Genomic DNA, 21,546 nt, shown 5'->3' with positions numbered 1-21,546 from the left:
TTCCTCCTCGGTGAGTTTAATTCACACCAATATTTTAAGGAAGATTAGAAAAAAAAAAAAGGAATGAAAGAAAACATTTCTGACAGCACAGAGCTGCGTTTTCATACTCCCATCATACAAAAAATTCCAAGATAATTATAGCATATAACAGATCTTTAAGGCTTATTTTGTGAATCAAATCAACTGTGTATTATTTTCTGTGCTAAAGCTCAATATGACCACAAAAATGCTATATTTTTAGCCCAGCTTTATGTTTTTCCTCTAAAATGATTTTCCCCAGTGAAATAGGTTTTGTAAAACCAGCTGAAAATCAAGCAACATCATAGAGCTGCTTTTTTGTTCAATGTCACCATTCAGCCTCACTCGAAATATTGACATTAAGAGATGCCTCAAAAAAAAAAAAAAAAAAAAGAGATGCCTCAGCTGTTACATCACCAACCCTTTCTAACAGCTGCACTAAGAAGTAATCATGTTATTTTATTTCTTGCTTCTTCTCTGAGATGATTTTCAATGGTGTTGTCCAAATTTGCTATAGTGGACAAGTCAGGGACTCACATGCAGACTGTTAGCTTCTGACTGAAAGGGGTTCTCTGAGGGAGCCACAGAATCACAGATGCAAAGCCTAGAGCCACTGGAACAGTTATCTCCATCTGGAAACCTTAAGCTAGGGGCAGAGTCAGGTCTGAGCTCAGGACTAACAATCCAGCATTCCTGAGGAATAGACCACCAAATACAAGTGCCATGAACACTAGGGGTTTTGTCCCTTTTGTCCACTAATGTGTCCTAAGCCTCCAGAAGAGTGCTTGACACATCATGGGCACTCAATAAATATTTACTCAATGAATGAATATCAGCTTCTTGATCAAGGTCATAAGCCAGCTAGGAATCAGACTTGACTTTCTCATGTGACCCTACATTACCAGGGTTGGCAACATGAGTGAAAAGAGTACCCAGATCTGGCTCTTAACTGGGTCACTTACTTATGTTATCTCAGCCAAGTACTTTTTTGGATGTTTTTCTAAGAACAAATAACTCAGAAGCCTAAGCTTTCTCATCTGTAAACTGGGATAATATTGGACCTAGGGTTTAATGTCTATCAATTTAGATAGTGTATGACAAACTCTAAAGTGCTGTAGGATTTTGTTACTATCAGCAAATAGACTCTGAGATGTAGCCATATTTATTACTGCAGAAAAGCTTAGGCAGGAACTCTGTGACAGAAGCAAGCTCTCCAATGTGATGAAAGGCCCTGGCCAAGGGCATGCTGGGAGCCATGACCTGGACAGCTCCTGAGCTGGAAACAACCTAGTAAGAGCCAAGGAAACCAATACAACCTATAATGAGGTACGAAGTGGGCTGGAGGAGCTGGGTGGGGGAAGCAGTCAGGAAAAGGGCAGGACTGGGCAGAAGTTCAAATTAGTTATCCCAAATATGAGATGCTGAGGATACATTTATAATAACTAGTCCAGGTAGTGGATTAAAATGCAGTGTTGAGAATTCTAGATGGACATAGCCCTCAGTATCCAGAGGATTCTAGGTCATTTGTAGACAAATCCATTCCTCAAACTAGGTGAAGGCATTTACAAACCAGGGCTAGCTCTAAGGGAAGGGAGCTGGCAGATCCTAGGAGAGAGGGCAGAAATTAGGGCTATGTTGGATGCCAGGATACAGAGATAGCAGAGGTTGGGGTAGAAGGACCAGATGGGCAGGCTTGTCTCAGTCCGCATGGGACATCCAGGGATTTGTCCACTTCAGGAGCCTAGACATCACAGGTTCTTAATGTACCAGCAGACCTGGGTTGGGCTAAGCCCACAGGGGCCAAACAGCATTGTTGGTAGCTCAGGTGGGAAGGTCTGAATTCTCTAATAATTAGCACTAAGGCTAACAGTAAGAAAGCTATTTTTTTTTAATTTCAAAGGATGTTGCTTGTGCTATGAAGTGACAGGAGACAACAATTATGGACTAACCACAGATGTACTTCGTGACATCTTAAATCACAGTATTATAAGGCAACATTCTGAAGGCATATCCACAATTTTCCAAGTGTCTACTCGAAACAAAAGAACATCAAGTGGTCAAGGCCATAGCTACAGATCATGGAACAATGCTTGTTTGTACACATTGTTCTCCCAGCCCTGCCATTTTGAATCACCTCGTCCATAACCACCCAGCCGACGGTCAGAAAAGGAGACGAGGGACAATCAAGCGTAGTTTGTGGCTGTTCCCCAAGACGCCTTCTCATTGCCCTCACCATTCCAGTTCTACCAGGATCCTCTCATTTCATTTCCCATTCCAGCTCTCCTGTCCTTCAGTGAAGACAACTGACTCTCTTCCTATCTTGACCTCGGTGCATTCCCAGGACTCTGTTCTTCTCAACCTCTGGCTCCATCCACCCCTGGACATCTCAGGTGGAATGCTTTGCTCAAGCTCTGGCCCCAGGACTAGACATCAGCCTCCATCAGCCTGACCAGCTCCCAGATGGACCCACTCAGGCCACCCAAAGAGGGAAACATTGCCATGCAGGCCTGTTCTGTACCAAAGCCTCTCCACTGGGGTCCTGCAGCCACTGCCGTGACAGACCTTTAGGGAAAACCCAGAGCTTGTAGGAGAGCTGCCTGTTCAGAAGTGGAAGAAAATAGCAAGCTTAGAGAAGGCACAGAGCCAGGAACAGCCCACCAGACCCAGACGTGCCCACCCCCATGTTACCTGCAGTGTTTCAATTTCATTTTTTAATTTTCTTTTCAGAATCATCCCTTTGAAATATGCAAATAATTCATTGAAAGTTATGAAATTTTCAATCATTCACATTCTACGGTAAAACAGTTTGACACGGTCGCTTTCCTCCCAATATCTAGCACAGAGCAGTTGTAAGGGTAAATCTGCAGTTTGACGGGCTGGGGTGAGGAAGCAAAATAAATAATATAATTGAAGATCTTTGGAGACCAGGAGAAACTGTCTTGAAACAGATGATGCCACAAAGGGGAGGGAGAGAGACCAGTGGAGCTCTAAGGACACTGGGGGCCAGGGCTCAGGTACAGCAGCAGGCAGATAAGAGGTATAAGAAAGAGGAAAACAAAGTTTCCTTTTGTTATCAATACTCCCCCAAATTTTACTTAGGACCAGCTATGAATCAGGAAAGAGGTGAAATTCTCTTCCTCTCATTTCACTTCTTGTTCCTGAGATCAGAGCCCAGGCTGATATAATTCTTATCATTTGTAAGTGGGCTTCCATTTTTTGTAATAAAAAATTTTGGAACAGATAACATTTCCAATGGTTCAAAATTCAAAAGGTACCAAAGGCACCTCCAGGAAGCCACTTCCACGTGCTTGGGGATCCTTCTAAGAGTGAATAAGCCATATTCACAGTAAACACTCACAGTCATTCTCTCTTTTTTTAGGCTATTATTTTTAAAGTAATAGTTCAGGAACATTAAGTTACATTGGCTTTGGGGACCGCCTGGGACTACCATTATAACATTTATAACATTTTTTTATAACTACCATTTATAACACTTTTTTTTCCTGAGAGAAACTATGTTCTCGGAACCACATAACCAACCTAAGATACACTTCTAGAACCAAGCACATTCATATGTTGGAGCCTTCCTATTTAGATCTATATTAAGCAGTGCTGAATAAGCAGAGATATGAAGAATGAGGCAGTGAACAGTGGCTGTATATGCCAGATTAAAGTTTTCCGTGATTTTTTTTTCCTCCCCAAAGTACCTTCAAGATGGGCTTTTGAGAAGCCAACATTTATTGGGCTAAGGGCTGACAAGAAGTGAAAGCGGGACGAAACCTTCTTATGTTATTAACATTCTCCTTCCTCCGGCTAAATAGCAGCGATCTCAATGAAAGGGGTCCGAAGGCTGTCCTCAAAAACCCTTTCCAACTGGCTCACAGCTGTTGACAGTTTCTGCATCCACGGATGGAAATCCATTAATTCCAGGCTCTCATATGGGAAATACAGTAACTGAGTAAGGGGTCAAATGTATGCATTTTGTTAACGTCACTAGCTGGTGTTTTCTGACACAAAGTTTGTGTGGGTTATGTCTACATGACAAAGTGAAGCAAGTGTGAGTGTGTGATGATCATTTCCAGAAACATCAAGGCATGTGGTGTTGGCAGATAATCCACCACACCTAGGTTGAAAGCATCTCCTCTTGGAGGACATTGTGATAACTTACCACGCTTTGCCCAAAAAAACACAAAAAACCACAAATTTATTATGAAGCCTGTGTATGGACTTCAGGAAACATCTTTGAAAGGATAAACATTTAGGTTTCATACCAACAAGGGGAAGAAGTTCAATAATAAAGGGGAAATAATTAAATCCCCCCTTTGAATTTGATTGGACCTAAAAAATCAACTCTTCCTTTCTTGACCAGAACCTATAGGTCAGTCAGTTTTTGCTGCAAAAACAAAACCTTGGTATCAAAGAATGTTAGTTGTGTGCATGTTTTTCTTAGATAGATTTCTAAGTTTCTTGAAGGCAGGGCTGCTAGATCTTTCAGAGACAGAGTGAACAGAAAGAGAGATACAAGACACTCAGACTTGAATTTCATACCACGTCATTTTTTTTATACTTCACAGTGCTTAGAAAACAGATTTGCACACTGTTTTTCCCAAGTCGCTTGTTAGACCGAATTAGAGATCATTTCAGCATATCAACGTATTAATTTAGCAAACACATACATAGCACTAACCAGGTGCTAAGCCTTCTTCCAAGCGCTTTACAAATAGTGACTTACTGACCAGGCAGCCGAATTGTGAATATAAATATTCTCAGATAATAGTCTCTCTTTAGAATTTTAGATCATTACGGTATCTTTATTCACAGGGTCAACATAATTTTGCTGTCAGAGTAACATTTTTTATTATATGTATAATTTTTCTTTGACAGTGAAAGTAGTACATTGTCAAGTAAAAAATTAGGAAACTACAGAAAGTACGAATAAAAAGACAAAATCACCCTTCACAGAGATAACTCCCATTAGCATTTTTCATTAGACATATATTTTTAATATCTCTGAAACAACTATTCATACCTTCTTTTCTTTTCTTTTCTCTTTTTTTTGTCAGCTTGCTGGATGTTAGTTCCCCAACCAGGGATCGAACCCTCGCCTCCGCAGTGAAAGCGCAGAGTCCTAACCACCGGACTGCCAGGGAATTCCCACTGTCTGTAATTTCTGCTCATTCTATCAAAATAGCATTCCCACCCCTCAGTCATTCTCTATCCTGTCATCCTATTGTATTGTTAGCGTTGCACTCATCACTATCCAAAATGATCTCATTTATTTAGTTTTCATTTCTTCTCTGTCTCCTGCTATTAGAATTAAACAACACTGAATTTCCCCAGGGCTGGGTACATAGCTGATGCTCAATAAATGTTTCTTAAAGGAATTAATATTCTTTTTCTGTTGTGTGTAGGATTGTTGTGATCAATTCAGCAGGATAACTTACAGCATGCTGTTTTTGGTGTAGGTAAAATTATTTTACTCAACAATGAAGAAAGTTGGAATTTGGGCTAAAATTGAATGACCACCATATCTGAAAAGAGTTCTGTATCGATTAAAATAGTTCTGATAATGTTGTAAAAATGCTTTCAAAATGCATTTTGTTCATTTAGGATTTTAACGGATTAATCCTTTCCCTCCTGAGAATATCATGGGCAGAGACTTGACAATGCAAATTTTAAGTGAGAACATATTTAACAGGGTCAAGAGAACATGTCATCTTCGCATGTCCTATAAAACAAAAGTTTTGATATTTCCGCAAATGCTTATTTGACAAAACAGCATTGTTAGGTATAAAAAATTCAATAAGCCAAAGGAATTCACAGTACTAAGAGAAAATACAAATAGGGCATCCATTTAACAATAATTGGTTTCTAAAAAGATTCCTTATCATGGCCCTTGGACATATTGGGACACAAAGAAAAGGGCCTGGTATGGCTTGTGGATTTTTTTTAAGGCAATTCAATCTCTTCACATACAATATCACAACATACCCATGAAGAGATAAATAAGACGCTATTATTGTTCCCATACTACAGAGTTGGAAACTAACAACTCAGTAAGAATTTGTTGAGAATCTATTATTTGCCCAGTTCTATGCTAAGTAAACCGTGCCTAAGAAAGAGTTTGGTTCAAAGTAGCTTTAGATATAATTTGAGAAGTAAAATAAAAATGTTTCAAGCTATTAGAAGAAAGAGAGAAAAACCAAGTGGCACTCATTTTTTAGGGATGTCAGAGTTTAGGGATCGGAAAGGAGGGTGTGGGCAACATGGAGAAATGTCATTTCCAAAGATGGAGGGAAGCGGGGAAGGTAACAGTAGCAATAACAATTACAATATCACCTCACGGGCCTGAATGCTTATCGGCAGGTACTGGCCTAAGTGCTTTGCATAAACTCACTTAATCCTCACAACAACCCTATGAAATTGATTCTACTGTAATCCCCATTTTGCAGGTGAGGAAACTGTGATCTGCTGGATAAAAAAGTTGCCAAGTCACAGATGGTAGGATTAGGGAAAGAATGACATAAGCTAGTCATGAACCTGGCCTGGAAATCGAAACTGGAGAGAGACCCTGTCCCAGCTGGAGGACTAGGTTCCAATCGAATAAAGCCCAAATGATAAGAACATCCCAGTTATGTAGAACTTCGAGTCCTCGTTTGGGTTGAGTCCTATAAGCCAGCAGTTCTCTGAGCTTTTGAGTTTAGGATCCCTTTATACTCTTAACAATTATTGAGAACCCAAAGCGGTTAAATGACAAAATTAAATGACAATAATAATCCCATTACATACAATATAAATAACACTTTCACGGAGAATAACTGTATTTTCCAAAACAAAAAAAAAATTAGTGAGAAGAGTAATATTATTTTACATATATTCAAATTTCTTTCATATCTGTCTTCATAGAAGGCAGCTGAATTCTCATATCTGCTTCTGCAAATAATCTGCTTTGATATGTTGTTTTGGTTGAAGCATATGAATTAAGTCTGCTCTAATCCAGATATGTAGTTGGTAAAGGGAGGAGCAGCTTAATATCCTTTTTAGATAATTATGGATAATCCTTGATACTATGCTAAGGCTTGAAAATCTGTAGTTTCCTTCCCTCTTTTTTGTTTGTTAAGGTATTATTTATATACAAGAAAATAATCAGTTTTACACGTACAGTGTGATGAAATTTAGTACTGGTATCAAAGTTCAGAACACCTCTCCCTAAAAAATTTCTTCACACTCCTTTGCACTCCCTCCCCTCACCCTCAGCCTCAGGCAACCAGTGATCTGCTTTCTGTCACTGTAGTTTTGTCTTTTCTAGAATTTCATTTAATTGGAATCATTTGTGGTCTTTTATGTTTGCCTTCTTTCATTTAGCATATTTTTGAGATTTATCCATGTTGCATATATTACTACTGTCTTCTTTTTTATTTCTAAGTAATATTCCACTGTATGGATATACCACATTTGTTTATATATTCACCAACTGTTAAATATTTGGGCCACTTCCAGTCTGGGGCTATAAATAACAATGCTGCTATGAACATTGACATATGCATTTTTATGTGGATACATATTTTCATTCTCCTAGGTAAATACTTGCAGATGGAATTACTGGATCATATTATAAATATATATGTTTAACTTTATCAGGTACTGACACACTGTTTTCCAAAGTGGCTGCACCATTTAACATTCCAACCCACCATGCATGAGACCTCCAGTAGCTCCACATCCTTGCCAATACCTGGTGTTATCAATCTTTATTACCTTACCTATTCTGGTAGTTTTGTAGTTGTTTCTCATTTGCACTGTAGTTTTAATTTGCATTTCTTTTATGACTAGTGATGTTGAACATATTTACATATGCTTATTGACTATCTTCTTTTGTGAAGTCTCTATCCCATTCTTTTGCCCATGTTTTAATTGGGTTATTTGTTTTATTATTATTGAGTTGTAAGAGCTTTTTTATATATTCTGGATACAAAGCATGTGTTGGATATTTTGTGAATATTTTTCCCCAGCCTGTGACCTCCCTTTTTGTTTTCTCGGAATTATGTCTTTCAAAGAAGAGAAATTTTTAATCTTGATGTAACCCATTTTATCATTTTTTTTCTTTTATAAAATGTGTTTTGGCATCCAGTTTAAGAAATCTTGGCCTGTGCCAATACAGCAAAGATTTTCTCCTATATTTTTTCTAGAAGTTTAATCATTTTAGCTCTTACTTTTAGATCTATGACCTATTTTGAGTTAAGGTTTATATATGGTGTGAGATAATGGTTGAGGTTTTTTCATTTTCATACAGATATCCATGTGTTCCAGCATCATTCGTTGAAAAGACTGTCTTTTTTCCATTGAATTACCTCGACATCTTTAATGAAAATCAATTGACCATGTAACTAGGAGTCTATTTCTGTCTGTTCCTTGATCTATTTTTATATTAACGCCTCATAGTCTTGATTATTATAGCCTTATGATAAGTCATGAAATCAGGTAGTATGGGTCCTCCAATTCTGGTCTTCTTTTTCTAAATTGTTTTAGCTATTTTAAGTCCTTTCCTCTTCCATATAAATTTTAAAATAAAGTTATTTATTTCTTTAAAAAATAAATCCTGGTAGGATTATGGTTGGGATTACATTGAATCTTTAGATCAATTTGGGGAGGATTGTCATCTTAACAATATTGAATCTTCCAACCCAGGGGTCAGCAAACTATGGTCTGTAGCCCAGATCTAGCCTGTTCTTGTATGCCCTCAAGCTAAGAATGGTTTTTGTAAAACAAAACAAAACAAAGAAAAATACTCCACAGAGAGCTGTGAGGCCTGAAAAGCCACCAACATTTACTATCTGGCCCTTTACATGAAAAGCTTGTCAACCTCTGTTCAAACCTTTGAACATGACACATCTCTCCATTTATTTAGCTCTTCAATTTCCCTTTAAAATATTTTGTAGTTTTCAACGCACAAGTCATACACATGTTTCATTAAATTTGTGTTAAGCTTTTATTCTTGTGGATGACCACACTTTAAGAACCATTGCTGTAAGTAGTGGGAGGCAGGGCGCACTAAGAGTTAACTTTCTTTTTTTTTAAGGAGTCAAGATTACATGGTGAAAATACTAAAATTATTTTAATAATACTGTGGAAGGGCCCACAGAGGCTAGAAGAAGAGAAAACAAGAGGAATCTACAATATTTAAAATGAGAGGTTCTAGAGACATGGGTTAGAGGAGCAGGAGAGAAAAGGGAGTAAATTCAAAAAATATTTCAAAGGAAGGAAAAGCAGGATTGGTAATGGACTGGATAAAGAGGATGAAAGAGAGGGAAGAGTCAAAGACAACTTCAAGGTTTCAAGCCTGTGATGTTAAATGGCTCGTCCATGGTGTTTTTTATTTGGTTTACTTTTATCATCCGGATTCACAAATGGGATTTTCCCACATCTAGCTATTGTAGCTCCCTACGTTCAGACTTAACATTGAAATTACCTGCTATCTCTTCACACCCTGTTAGTGAACAGGTAGTATTCTGATGGATGTTATATGATCAGAGAAATCCTGGGTCTTGGTGGCATGTGGAACAGAGCTTTCTCTAAATCCTTGTTTTAATTAATTATTCCTTAGTATTCGAAATCTTTTTAGCTCTGTGCTAACCTAAGAGAATGTTATTTTTACCACCTTGTTTGTTCAGAAATCATTAGCCCTTTAAGACATTTATATGTTATTTATGACATTTAAATTTGTTTTTTCCTTTTTCCATCCTTTGGCTTTCTTTTGAAGTCACACTATTAAACCTCCTTAAAAATATTTATGTGTGTTTAGTTAACAAAAGCTCCTGTAAGTTGAATCCATGCTGGGAAAAGGTTCAGGTAAGCTCTCTATATAAGCTTACAGACAATTGTGTAAATCTTCAGCCATTAAAGAGAAAGGAGAAAAAAGCCACCCTCATTACACTGCTGTCATTTACTCTTCATCTCCTGTCCTCTTTAGCAGCATTAAGATGGGATGTAAATTTGCCAGTTAATGCTGTTAGAAAATGGATGGTTCAAGAAGGGCAGGAATTAGAGATCAGTATTAGGTGCAGATAAGCTCCTTTCCCTCCGCAGTGGCGGCTGTTTAACATTCATGGGAAAATCATCATCAAACAGCGTTATCACAGCTCTGTTGATGGCTGAGGAACTTCATCACTATGATAATTTTTTTTATAGCTGTGAGCCAAAAAGCTCCCTTTTATTTCTGCTGTCTAGAGCTGTGATAGAAGCTTGTTGGTGTGGGTAGGATACAGCCAACCCTGGGCTCCTCGGCTGGGTTTGACTCCCCCCCTGCTCTCTCCTTGTGCATGTTGCACTAAACAGTCCTACTGATAAAAATACATATATATAAAAGATGGAAGTCCTCCAACAATCCTTCAAAGCATAACAGATATTTTTATGATCAGTAATTCAAAGTTTGACAAGTGATGCCACTCTGTAATGAAACTGTCATCCATTTTATTGTGAGCAAAATGCTAACTTGATAAAGGGCTCACGGAGGGGAGGAGAGCAGCTGGGTGGGAGCAGGCCAGCGGCGGCGGAAATACATGCCAGCCTCTGAATACCTGGAAAGCAAACTATTCAAAAGAGTCGAAGTATCCCTCCCTAGTCTCCTTCTCATCAATAGGCTGAGTTGTCAAAGCTCCTTGCCTGTAATTATTCCTTTCTGAGTCCCAAGCAATGTAAGCTGGAGATCGGGTCTTCGGAAGTCCCTTTTTGGCTCAATTCTATTTTTATTTTTAGAGTGTTTGGGGACAACATTGGTTGTGTTATTCTCAACTCACCAAATTTGCTTTCGCGCACACAATCTTCACACATGATACTTCCCTGACATGTTTAGACATCTTCAAGTATATGAAAGATAAAAGTCGCAGTTGTCGCTGGCAGCATACATACAGGGCAAAGATGTGAGGTATTCTTCTGAGGTCGATAAGGAAACTAGCATTCAAAGAAAAATTTAAATTTATTAAGGTGCTCAAACTTCTGCCTCTTTGCAGCTTTGACCTCGTTTTTGGAGGCTTAACGGCTCTAAGTGACTTCCTCCTTTCGGAATGCAGCTAGAGAGCATGGCATGAAAAGCACTTTTGTAGTCTGAACAAAAAGGTACTATGACATAACTGGTTGGGATTTGAATTCAGGATTGATTTAACTCCTTCAGTAATTTACTTTCCACCCCCAGTTCGTTCCCTTTCTTTCCCCAGAAGCAGACTTCCAGTCCTACCATGATGGACTGAATTATGCTTGGAGTTTGGAGATAAGGACTTTTGTCTACCAGGCTCAGCTTAGACGACCAAACTCATTTCCCAGAAGACTAGAGTTTGAATCCAGTTAAGATCCTGGAGGTGAAAGGCTAGCGCCTTATCATTTAAGTATAGCTATTTAAACATAAGTTTAAAAGAGATACTGCAGGATGGAGAGACGAAGTTGTCCCTATGAGGATAATCTTGGGGAAAGCTGGCTGGCTGTTCCCTAAAGGTCAGATAGCCCTCTTCATCCCTAAATAGCTTCGGCCACCTCTGACTTCTCAAGATCCAGAGCCAAAGGATGCTTCCTCATTCCAAGATTTTTCTGTTCCATGTTTGTTTAAAAACAGAAGAAGGAAAAATATCTAAAGGGGTATTTAATTTTCTTGAGCACATTTCTTCTTGAACTGACTACAGGTTGAATTAAGTCTTAACTCCGTGAGTTTCTCTTTGTGGGTGAAGAAAATATCACCCCCTCCCCACCCATAAGGGAGCTGCTGTTTATGTCTGATATTCATTTTTTTCACTAGACCCCTGAGGTACACAAGTCACAGATGCCCCTGCCTTACTGGGGGTAGGGGATACCTACTCAGTGATCCACACAGTAACCCCCTCTCTCCACAGAGGTTACCACATCCAAAAAGAACTCCCAATCTTTCTTAGTTAATGGAGACTCCACAACACTTAACACTATTTTTTACTTGTTTATTGCCTATCTCTCTCCACTATCATGTAAGTTCCATGAGGGAAGACATTTGTGTTCTTTTTTTTCTTTTCTTTTTCTGCTATATCTCCAGTGCCTAGAACAGAGCCTGACATATAGTAGGTGCTCAAGAAAGATTTGAGGGGGTTCCCTGGTGACGCAGTGGTTGGGAATCTGCCTGCCAACGCAGGGGACACGGGTTCGAGCCCTGGTCTGGGAAGATCCCACATGCCGCGGAGCAACTAGGCCCGTGAGCCACAACTACTGAGCCTGCGCATCTGGAGCCTGTGCTCCGCAACAAGAGAGGCCGCGACAGTGAAAGGCCCGCGCACCGCAATGAAGAGTGGCCCCCACTTGCCACAACTAGAGAAAGCCCTCGCACAGAAACGAAGACCCAACACAGCCATAAATAAAATAAATAAATAAATTAATTAATTAAAAAAAAAAAAAAAGAAAGATTTGAGGGGGTTCCCTGGTGACGCAGTGGTTGGGAATGTGCCTGCCAACGCAGGGGACACGGGTTCGAGCCCTGGTCTGGGAAGATCCCACATGCCGTGGAGCGGCTGGGCCCGTGGGCCACAATTGCTGAGCCTGCGCGTCTGGAGCCTGTGCTCCGCTACAGGAGAGGCCGCGATGGTGAGAGGCCTGCGCACCGTGATGAGGAGTGGCCCCCGCTTGCCACAACTGGAGAAAGCCCTCGGACAGAAACGAAGACCCAACACAGTCATAAATAAAATAAATAAAAATAAACATAGAATAATCATTAAAAAAAAAAAAAAAAGAGAAAGAAAGATTTGAGGAATGAATGCATTCTTGTCTGCAGCCGAAGCTAGAAGAGCTTCCTAGTATTGTCATACAAAGCTCAAGGGCCTCAACCTGGCTGGTAGAGAAATCCCAAGGGGAGCAGGGACTTTCCAGGACACCAGAAGTGACTGAAAAAGCACCTTTGCTTCCTAGGTACATGAAAGAAAGATGGAAATTTGTTCAACTCTGAAGCTGGGCCTAAAGAAGCAGATCCAGAGAGAGAGAGAGAGATGTTGTTCCAGTCTCCTGTAATGATACACGTGGGAGAGAAGACCATGGGGTGGGGGTCAGGGGTCTTCTTGTTACCAACAATTTCAGGAAATAATGTTTATTGCCAGTGGCCCTTTCTAACCCTTTCTTTCTATAGAAATACAGATCAGTGATCCTCCATATGAGCTATAAAGGCTGTATAACTATGAGCCATGAGTCATAAGGGAACTTTATTCAGAGTAGATGAAGAAAGAGTTCCCAGGGAGGACCAGCAAGAGGGAACAGAGGCATTGGAAAGCCCAAGAGGAAGTCTAATCCCCAGAAAGTGTCGGGGCCATCATTGTGTCAACCTACAAAAGCCTGAGAGCAGAACCTCTGACCCACATAAAGGGGGCCGGCTACATTTAGCAGCCACTGAAATCACACATTCTCTAATTTAGGTCATTTTACACGAACAACTACAAGAAATGGCTTTGAGTTCACAAGAACAAAAGACAATGATGATAATTTCCTTTGGCTTTTTTGCCAAGCCATCTAGCTTTTTTCCCCCACTTAAATCCACCCATCTATCTCATTATCTTGAATTAGCCTTATTTTTCCTTAGAAATTTAAAAAAAAAAATCAATTAACCTTTTAGTAACTAGAACCCACTGCAGAGATATCTTGTATTCACAGTTTGTAGGCTGTGACTCAGTTGTTAATTAATGTATTTTTTTTACCTAATTTTGGCTCTGGAGCTAAGAAGAGTTAATCTCATAAGAATTTCATTTTAACTTTCCTAGACATATCTCTGTGTGTGTGTGTGTGTGTGTGTGTGTGCGTGCGCATTTGGCAGAACTATGGCATGGATCGGTTTTGATGCAAACCCAAGTTTATATAAATCTCTATATTTTCAAATTTCCTGTGGATATTAGGACTTCCTCTGGAAAGTGTAAAGACAGTCTTACTACATCTGAGTTTATGTCAATTAAAAATGAAAATGAGAAGCTAGTTGTTTTCTATCTGATAATGACAGGGGGTTCCCATCTGAATCTATTTATCAAATCAGATCAAAATCAAAATATAATTTATAACACAGAAACCATCCTTCTGTCTCAGGGGCATGGGGAAACAGTTGATTCTGATAGAAGTAGCTACTGGCCAGGACTGGTTGGTAGCATTTTGGGCCGAAACTTGCTTTCCCAAATGTCACTCCACTTGACATATTTCATCACTGGGTTCCTTTAACCGTACATTCTTTAGGAAGAGTATTGGCTTTAAGGAATCACAGGAATTCATGCTTGGGTCTTCACCATAGGGTCTGGAGCCAACCATTTTTTTGCTAGCCAATCTAAGGGGTATAAATAAAATGAGCCCTACAATTGCCCTGACCTTGTGTAAGCCTTGCATACCTCCACCTCCCAACCAACGCACACACACACGCGCACACACACACACGACAATGATAACTGCTGAATACCTCATAGGAATCTGATTTCGTAGCAGAAGGGATGGATTTTTTGGTCCATTTATACTCTCTCACCTCCACTGACCCAACACACATCTGTGAGCTAGGTGACCAACTCACAGAGGTGGCCAGAGGCCATGGCACAGTGATAAGCCAGTTGACCGATTTAGGGTCCACCCCTGAACGTTGGTGCTAAGTCAACTAGCCACAGACTTCAGGGGCCACATAGCAGCATGAGAAAATGCACGGGTTCTGCTGCATCGCAGGGCTGCTGGCTCCCACACCTTTTACCTGCTGGAGCCAGAATGAAATGCTCTATCAGAGCTCTGCCTTCCACCTTGCACCTCATTAGTCAGACAAACCGGGCCGTGAGAAAACATCAGAACTTCTCTGTCACCTCTAACACTGCACGGGACAGATTCTCCACTTCCTTTGTTACACTATGAATATTCTGCAGCTTCTCCAGTTTTATTAAGAAGACTTTCCCTTGGTTTCTCTTTGTTCTTCTCATCTAATCTCTTAATGGAAGTTGCTAATTAAATTCCTATAGCCATTTTTTAAACAGTGTTTTGAATAGCAAAGTCTGTCAACTGCAGAAAGTGTATATTCTTATCAACACGCCTGTTGCCTGGAGGAGCGAAGGCCTCACTGACAGATGGCTGCCGAGGAAGACCCAGCAGGGCTCACTTCCACAGCACCTGTCAGCAGGGGCACGTGGGCGGTGCAGGGCTGCAGAGGAGGGCCAGGTTTGGCTTCAATCAATAGAATACAGAGTGTTGCTAGAGTGTTTCCATGAATCTCAACTGGAACTTAGAAAATTTAAGCCAAGTATTCTGGGCACGTACTTGTTTTTAAGTATCCTTTGACACTGTCCCATTAACAGTCATGCATCCCTTTACATTTCAGTGGTATTACATCTCTAAAGGAAATGTAGAGCAGCTGAGTGCCTGACATGTATGCCAACACATCCTTTTATCGGACACAAGGCATCAAATTGAGCTCCATTAAATTTACTTGCTGCTGGCTGGTAAGAATTTTCAAGACCTCCGTGAACAACGCGGAATCATCATCTTGCACGGTAAATTTACGTGAAATTAAAGATGCAAATGTTTTCCCACAAACCAATCCCACTTTTACCCCCACATAGGTAGTCAGCTGCACAATATCTTAGAGTGGTTAATTGAAGGGCAATCCACCAACACAGAAATCAGTGCCAAATCAGTCCCTGGAAGGAGACATTTGTCATTGGTCAAATGTTGGTATCTGCCTAAAGCAAAAATTCATTTATTCTCTCAACACAGACTTTGTCCAGTCATCACAGTTGTCAAGCACTGGGCAGGGGACATAGAGTAGTTGCCACAGCATGGCTCAAGACAGCAGGCTAAGCTCATGGGTCTACCACCGCCCCCCCAAACTCCACAAGTCATCAGAAGAGGTGTGTGTGTGTGTGTGTGTGTGTGTGTGTGTGTGTGTGTGTGTGTTTATAATAGTGCTGGAAATAAGAGAGGCCTTGAGGAATTTCTGAAAGATAGGAAGAAGGGATCAAATCTATGGAGAACTAAACCTAGGGTCTAGCAGAAACTACAGCTCGAAAAAGGGAAAAATTGCCCCCAAGATAGGATCAATTCTGGGAAAGCTCCAAGTGCAGAGGCAAAGGATAAAAGGAGGAAGTGTCCTTATAGAAATCACCAGAGTGTTTAAAAATGTAACTCAGCAATTGTATCTATTTAAAAGAAATGCTTGCATTTGTGCAACGGTACATATGAATTGAATGAGAATGGGCCTTGCTGCCTGGCTCACAACAGAGAAAGCAAGCTGACTGTCTATCTGTGGGTGAGCAGGTTACATGAAATTATGTAGATCACTATGTTCTAACACGGAAAGAGCTCCAAAACGTGACGTTAAAGGAAAAACCCAAGTTGTGGGAAAACAGAGTAAAATTAAAGATTAAATGGATGATAGATAGATTAGATGGAATGATAGATGATAGATTAGATGGATTGATGGATAGATTAGATAGATAGATAGATAGATAGATAGATAGATAGATAGATAGATGATAGATAGATAGATAGGTAGATAGAAGATAGATAGATAGGTAGATAGGTAGATAGGTAGATAGGTAGATAGGTAGATAGGTAGATAGGTAGATAGATAGCTGATAGGAAGGTAGACATATGCTTGTGAATGCCAAGATAAAGGTCTGGCAGAAGACCTGCCAAATGGTTATCAGAAGTTACCTTTAGGACAGAAACTGGGGGTACGGGTAAGGTGAGGGAGATGCTCACTTCTTACTATCATGCTCATGTAATGCCTGAAACTCTCACGGCGCCATATTACTGTGTCATGTATGTAATTATAGACACATAAAGCAAAAAAAAAAAAGACAAAAGCAGATGTGCCGCCCTCCTTGAGAAGCTTATGTGGCAGATACATGCAGGTAGGAAAACTAGGATTGGCACCTCAGGGGCTCTGATAGAGTCATTTCCAGGTGGCTTAGCACCCCCCAAAAAGGCACATCACCCAGCCTAGATCACGGAGGGCCTCCCCAAAGCCATGAAGACTAAGCTGAACTCTGGAGGGTGGGTAGCAGTGGCCAGATGGATAGAAGGCAGGGGACCCGATGGGCTGTGAAGGTCCTTGCAAGCCATGTCAAGGCGCCTCACCTCCCTCCAGCCTCCTGCTTCAGGAAGTGGGTGTCAGAGCTCCAGACTCCCAAGAGGTGAGAGCTGGTGGCGGCAGGGGTGTGTGGTGTGGGAGCAGCGCCCCCACCTAGTTCATCTCTCACAGTCTCCTTTCTTCCAGTGAGACCCTGGGAGCTAGGAGAATTGGTAAAATTGTGTGAACGTGGCTAAGAATAACATCTCTGAAGGTCAGGTCACCAGTTGGAATTGTTCCCTCACAGTCTGGCCTGTTGGCCACCCCCAGGACATCTTTACTCGTTCCCACCCGACCAGGTACCAGGACGCTCTCTGCAGGTGGCCAAGAAAGATGCAGGTAAGGACAACAGAGCAGGCATTGTTTTCTTCACCCTTTTTCTCTGCCTTCCGCAGAGATCAGCCAATGACTATTATTAGGGTTAATACCCCTGCCCAGAAATCGTCATCTCCTTGAGGCCTAAAACCTCTCTGAAAATTTACAAGTGGACCAATCATTCCTTCAAGTCCCATGGAGGGAAACACATAGTCAAGGCAGGAGCGGGAGCTGCCTTCCCCTGAAGTAGCACCTCATATGTGCCCCGCAGCCCTGCCACTTTCCTGTATGTCTTACAGTTGCTCTTTTTTGAGTCAAAAGCTGGCATCCGAAGAGATGAGGTGCGGTGCTGTGTGCCTGGCATGGTCCTCTGTAGCCTGCAGACAGCCCGAGCCTGTGGCCCTCAAGGGAAAACGTGGGGCATTCTCGCTGGCACTGCATTAGTATCCCAGGGCTCCCGTAACAAGTTACTACAAACAGGTGGCTTAAAATGACAGAAGGTTATTCTCTGACAGTTCTGGAAGTCAGCAGTCCTAAATCAAGATGTCTACTTTTAGGACTTTCTTGCTTGAGTCTCAGTTTGTCCCCAGTTCTAGGGCAGAATTTTTTCCTGTGTCTTCCAGCTCCGGATGGCTCCAGATGCTCCGCGCTTGTGGCTGCATCACTCCAGTCTCCGCCTCTGCCTTCACCTTGCCTTCTCCTTGGTGTCTGTGTTTTCTCCTTTTCTGTCTCTTATGAGGACATGTGTCATTGGCTTTAGGGCCCACTTAGATCATCCAGGACGATCGCATACCAAGATTCATAATTTAATTACACCTGCCAAGAACTTTTTTCTAAATAAGGTCATAGTCATAGTTTCTGGGGGTTAGAATGTGAACATATATTTGGGGTGGGTCATAATTCAACCTACTACAGATGCTTCATCACTTGCCTTGGTGTTCCCAAGGTCTTTGTTCCCAATTGTCTCCACCAGCTTTGAGGGCAGCCTTAGCTGTCACACTTGGCCTGTCATCCAGCTAGGAAGTTGTTTTGGAGTAGAAGGAGAACGGTGGAGATAACAAAATGGTGTGGTTTTAGAGATGAGATTCAATATCCTCATATTTAGATGGACAAACTGGCCAGAAAAATCCAGTTGCTTGTCCAAGGTCACAGTTAAAGGCAGAGCTAGGACCCAAATCCAGGGGCTCTTTCCAACACCCTATGCTCTGAGGTATAAGATTCTAGGTGTTTATGTTTGACCTCTGTTAAAGGTTGTGTATTCGGCAGAGGGCAGTTCCTTTGAGGAGGAAACAGTAAAAGTAAGCATCATTCATCTTTCAACTCCTTATCCAGTAGCAGAACCTTGAAAATTCCACTCCTGTTGGGCAGAGCATAACCAGACTTCCTCCCTCCCTCCACCCCTTCCTTCCATCATCCTTCCTTCCAGAGTTATTCGGATTGCTTAGTACTTTCTTGCTGAGGATTCAGCTTGTCCCAGTAAAATGAATCTATCACCTCATTTCAGAAATTTTCGCTGTGTTAAATTGTGCTTTGCTCCAATGAGAGAGAAAACTACCCCCAATGGACGAAAACAAAACATTTTCGTTCAGTTCATTCACTTGAAGAAGGGTTATCAAGGCCTTTAGTTCAGTCTGGTAAACCAAGGAGTAGGATAGCACACTTCAAAGCCTGAGCACTATTTTCCTCAGGACCTGAATTAGAAAAGAATGGGGTGGGGTTGGGGGGTGGCGATGCTTTGGACTCACTTACAAGGTTTGGCTTGATAGGAGCGCTGGGTGCCTGTGAATATCTGTTATGTAATACATACCCCAAGCAGTTGTAAAGTCATTCAGACAATGGTCAAACTTGGGATGTTCCCAACTCATGAATATTGCAGATAGCCCATTTTCTTCACCTTCAGTTGAATCTGATACTTTTGAATAGGCTGTGAGGTGTTCAGGACTTTATCTGAGCCAGTGCCGCTAAGCTGAAAGGAGCCTTGAATGGATGAGGGAGTCATTCAAAAAATGCTTTTATTTGGTTTCAGAAACACTTTCTTTGTTTTGATGTGCTCAGAACATCATCTATTTGAAGTCTGGCTCCACTAGAGTTTTTATCTCCAAAGCAAGAAAAATATGGTAATTTTAAATAAATAAACCACCACAACAAAATGCATTTAAAAAAAAAAATGTTTCCAAGAGATTGGCGCATTTGGAACACGGGTAATGCCTCTATAAAAGTCTAAATGGATGAATCTAAGCTAGAGTCCGTCTTTCTCTTTGTTCTCTATGAAAATATTCACATCCATCCAACTAAATTAACATATATTATCACAAATGTGTCATTCTCAAATTCCCTGAGTTCGGCTTATCACTCACCACTCTTTTTTTTGCTCATGACTGTCTTTCTGAAAACAAAACAACATTATTCACACCCGTAAGTGTAACGGGCACAATGGGAGAAAGCACTGGAAGCAACTTCTTTGTACTTATCGGGGGTGACCTCTCACTCCTCGCTTCTCCTTTCTTCGTCTCCCTAGAGTTGCCTCTGAGAAGCAACTGTGGAAGTCTGTGTTCCATGAGTGTACCCCGCGCTCATTTGTCCTCTGAGTCCCTTTGTGCTCCAGGAGAATTCAGCCTCCAGGCATAATCTAACTCCTGGTTTTATTCTGCAGTTGAAAACAGTATATCTTGTTTAAAGAGAAATACTCAATTTCTTTCGATATCTCAATTCATATATGATTTAAAGGGCTAGGAAGAAAGCCTTGGTAGATGGTCTCCCGATACTTCAACTAAAAATAAAATTAACTATTTACTTAAAGCTCCTCTTGCAGCCAGAGCCCCTTCAGAGAATTTGGCCAGACCCGAAGAGCCATTTGTAAGATTGGAGATACTGGTATTCGCATGCATTCCCACGCTTGGGGGTGAATGTGTGTAATAAACACCCTGAAATAGACCAGTGAGCAATACAAACTTAGGGGTATCTAGAAAGATGGGGGAAGACAGCTCAGCCCACTCTGAATTCTAATTCAGGCCAGGAGAACAGAGTCTCCTAGAAAGTTTTCTACAGCCCAATTTAGGACTCAGAATCAACAACAGAGAGAGGTGTTTCAGAATGTTCTAATGCCAGTGGGATACTATGAGTATTACGTTTAGATTCACCATTTAAAGCAATTCACCGCTAAAAATATCTTCTGATTTAAGTGGACACTGGGCCCTCTACCAAGACATCAGGAACTTTACAGGAACAGGCTACAGTTTTCTGACTAATTAAGATACACTTCTTTGTGTTACCGGAGTGGCAAATATCATTTACATAGGTTGCTAAATACTTATGGATTATGATAATGACATGAAACAGCTTGAGCTTTGCCATTTTTGCAGCATAAAAATTTAGGAATAAAGCAACATATTCATCTTTGCCTGCTGTTTATATTTCTTACCAACTTTTCAGTAAGTTCATTTTTTAAATCAATATAGTACCAAACCCTAGAGGCTATACAGGTAAAAAATATAATTTAACCATGACTATCACATCACACACGAGTGACTAGTCATTGTCAGCTCATTTTAACAACGACTGCCAGAAACCCAAGCTTTGTCAGAATGACCAGAACAAACATGGACTTGGATGTGTGCTGGATTTTTATTTTGGTTTTGGTTTAAACAAATCCTACCTCTTTCTCCAGTATCTTAGCAATATGTGCAGATCACTTACACTATCCTTGCATATTCATTTCTTTCTGAGAGAAATTCAAGATGTCATCAACCATTTTGGCTGAGATATTCTGGTTCCATTCCTATCTTTGCCAGAAGTTGGCTTATAATCCATCTGTGATGAGCAGAAGGTGTATGCAAACTCCCTAAAGACAGGGAAGGTAAATTAGCTCTTAATTCTGCTCAGTCACCACGGATCAACATTTATTACTCTTGCTCAAAACTACAAAGTTGGTTCATGCCTGGATGCTTGTTAAGCCTGTGGTGACTCAAGAACTCTAAACCCTACTGGGCACTGGCAGGCAGAATGTCTGTAAAATTACCCTGAAAACATTAAATCTTCATGGCTTGGAGATTAAGACTCTCCCCCTTAGTGCAGCCATTTTCAAGTACAGAGTGTTAAAAGCGACTTGCTTTTGTTAAAGCATCAGTGTTCCTACA

The sequence above is a fragment of the Balaenoptera acutorostrata genome, chromosome 16, assembly GCF_949987535.1.
Source record: "Balaenoptera acutorostrata chromosome 16, mBalAcu1.1, whole genome shotgun sequence".
Lineage (NCBI taxonomy): Eukaryota > Metazoa > Chordata > Mammalia > Artiodactyla > Balaenopteridae > Balaenoptera > Balaenoptera acutorostrata.
This window is presented reverse-complemented; position numbering follows the sequence as displayed.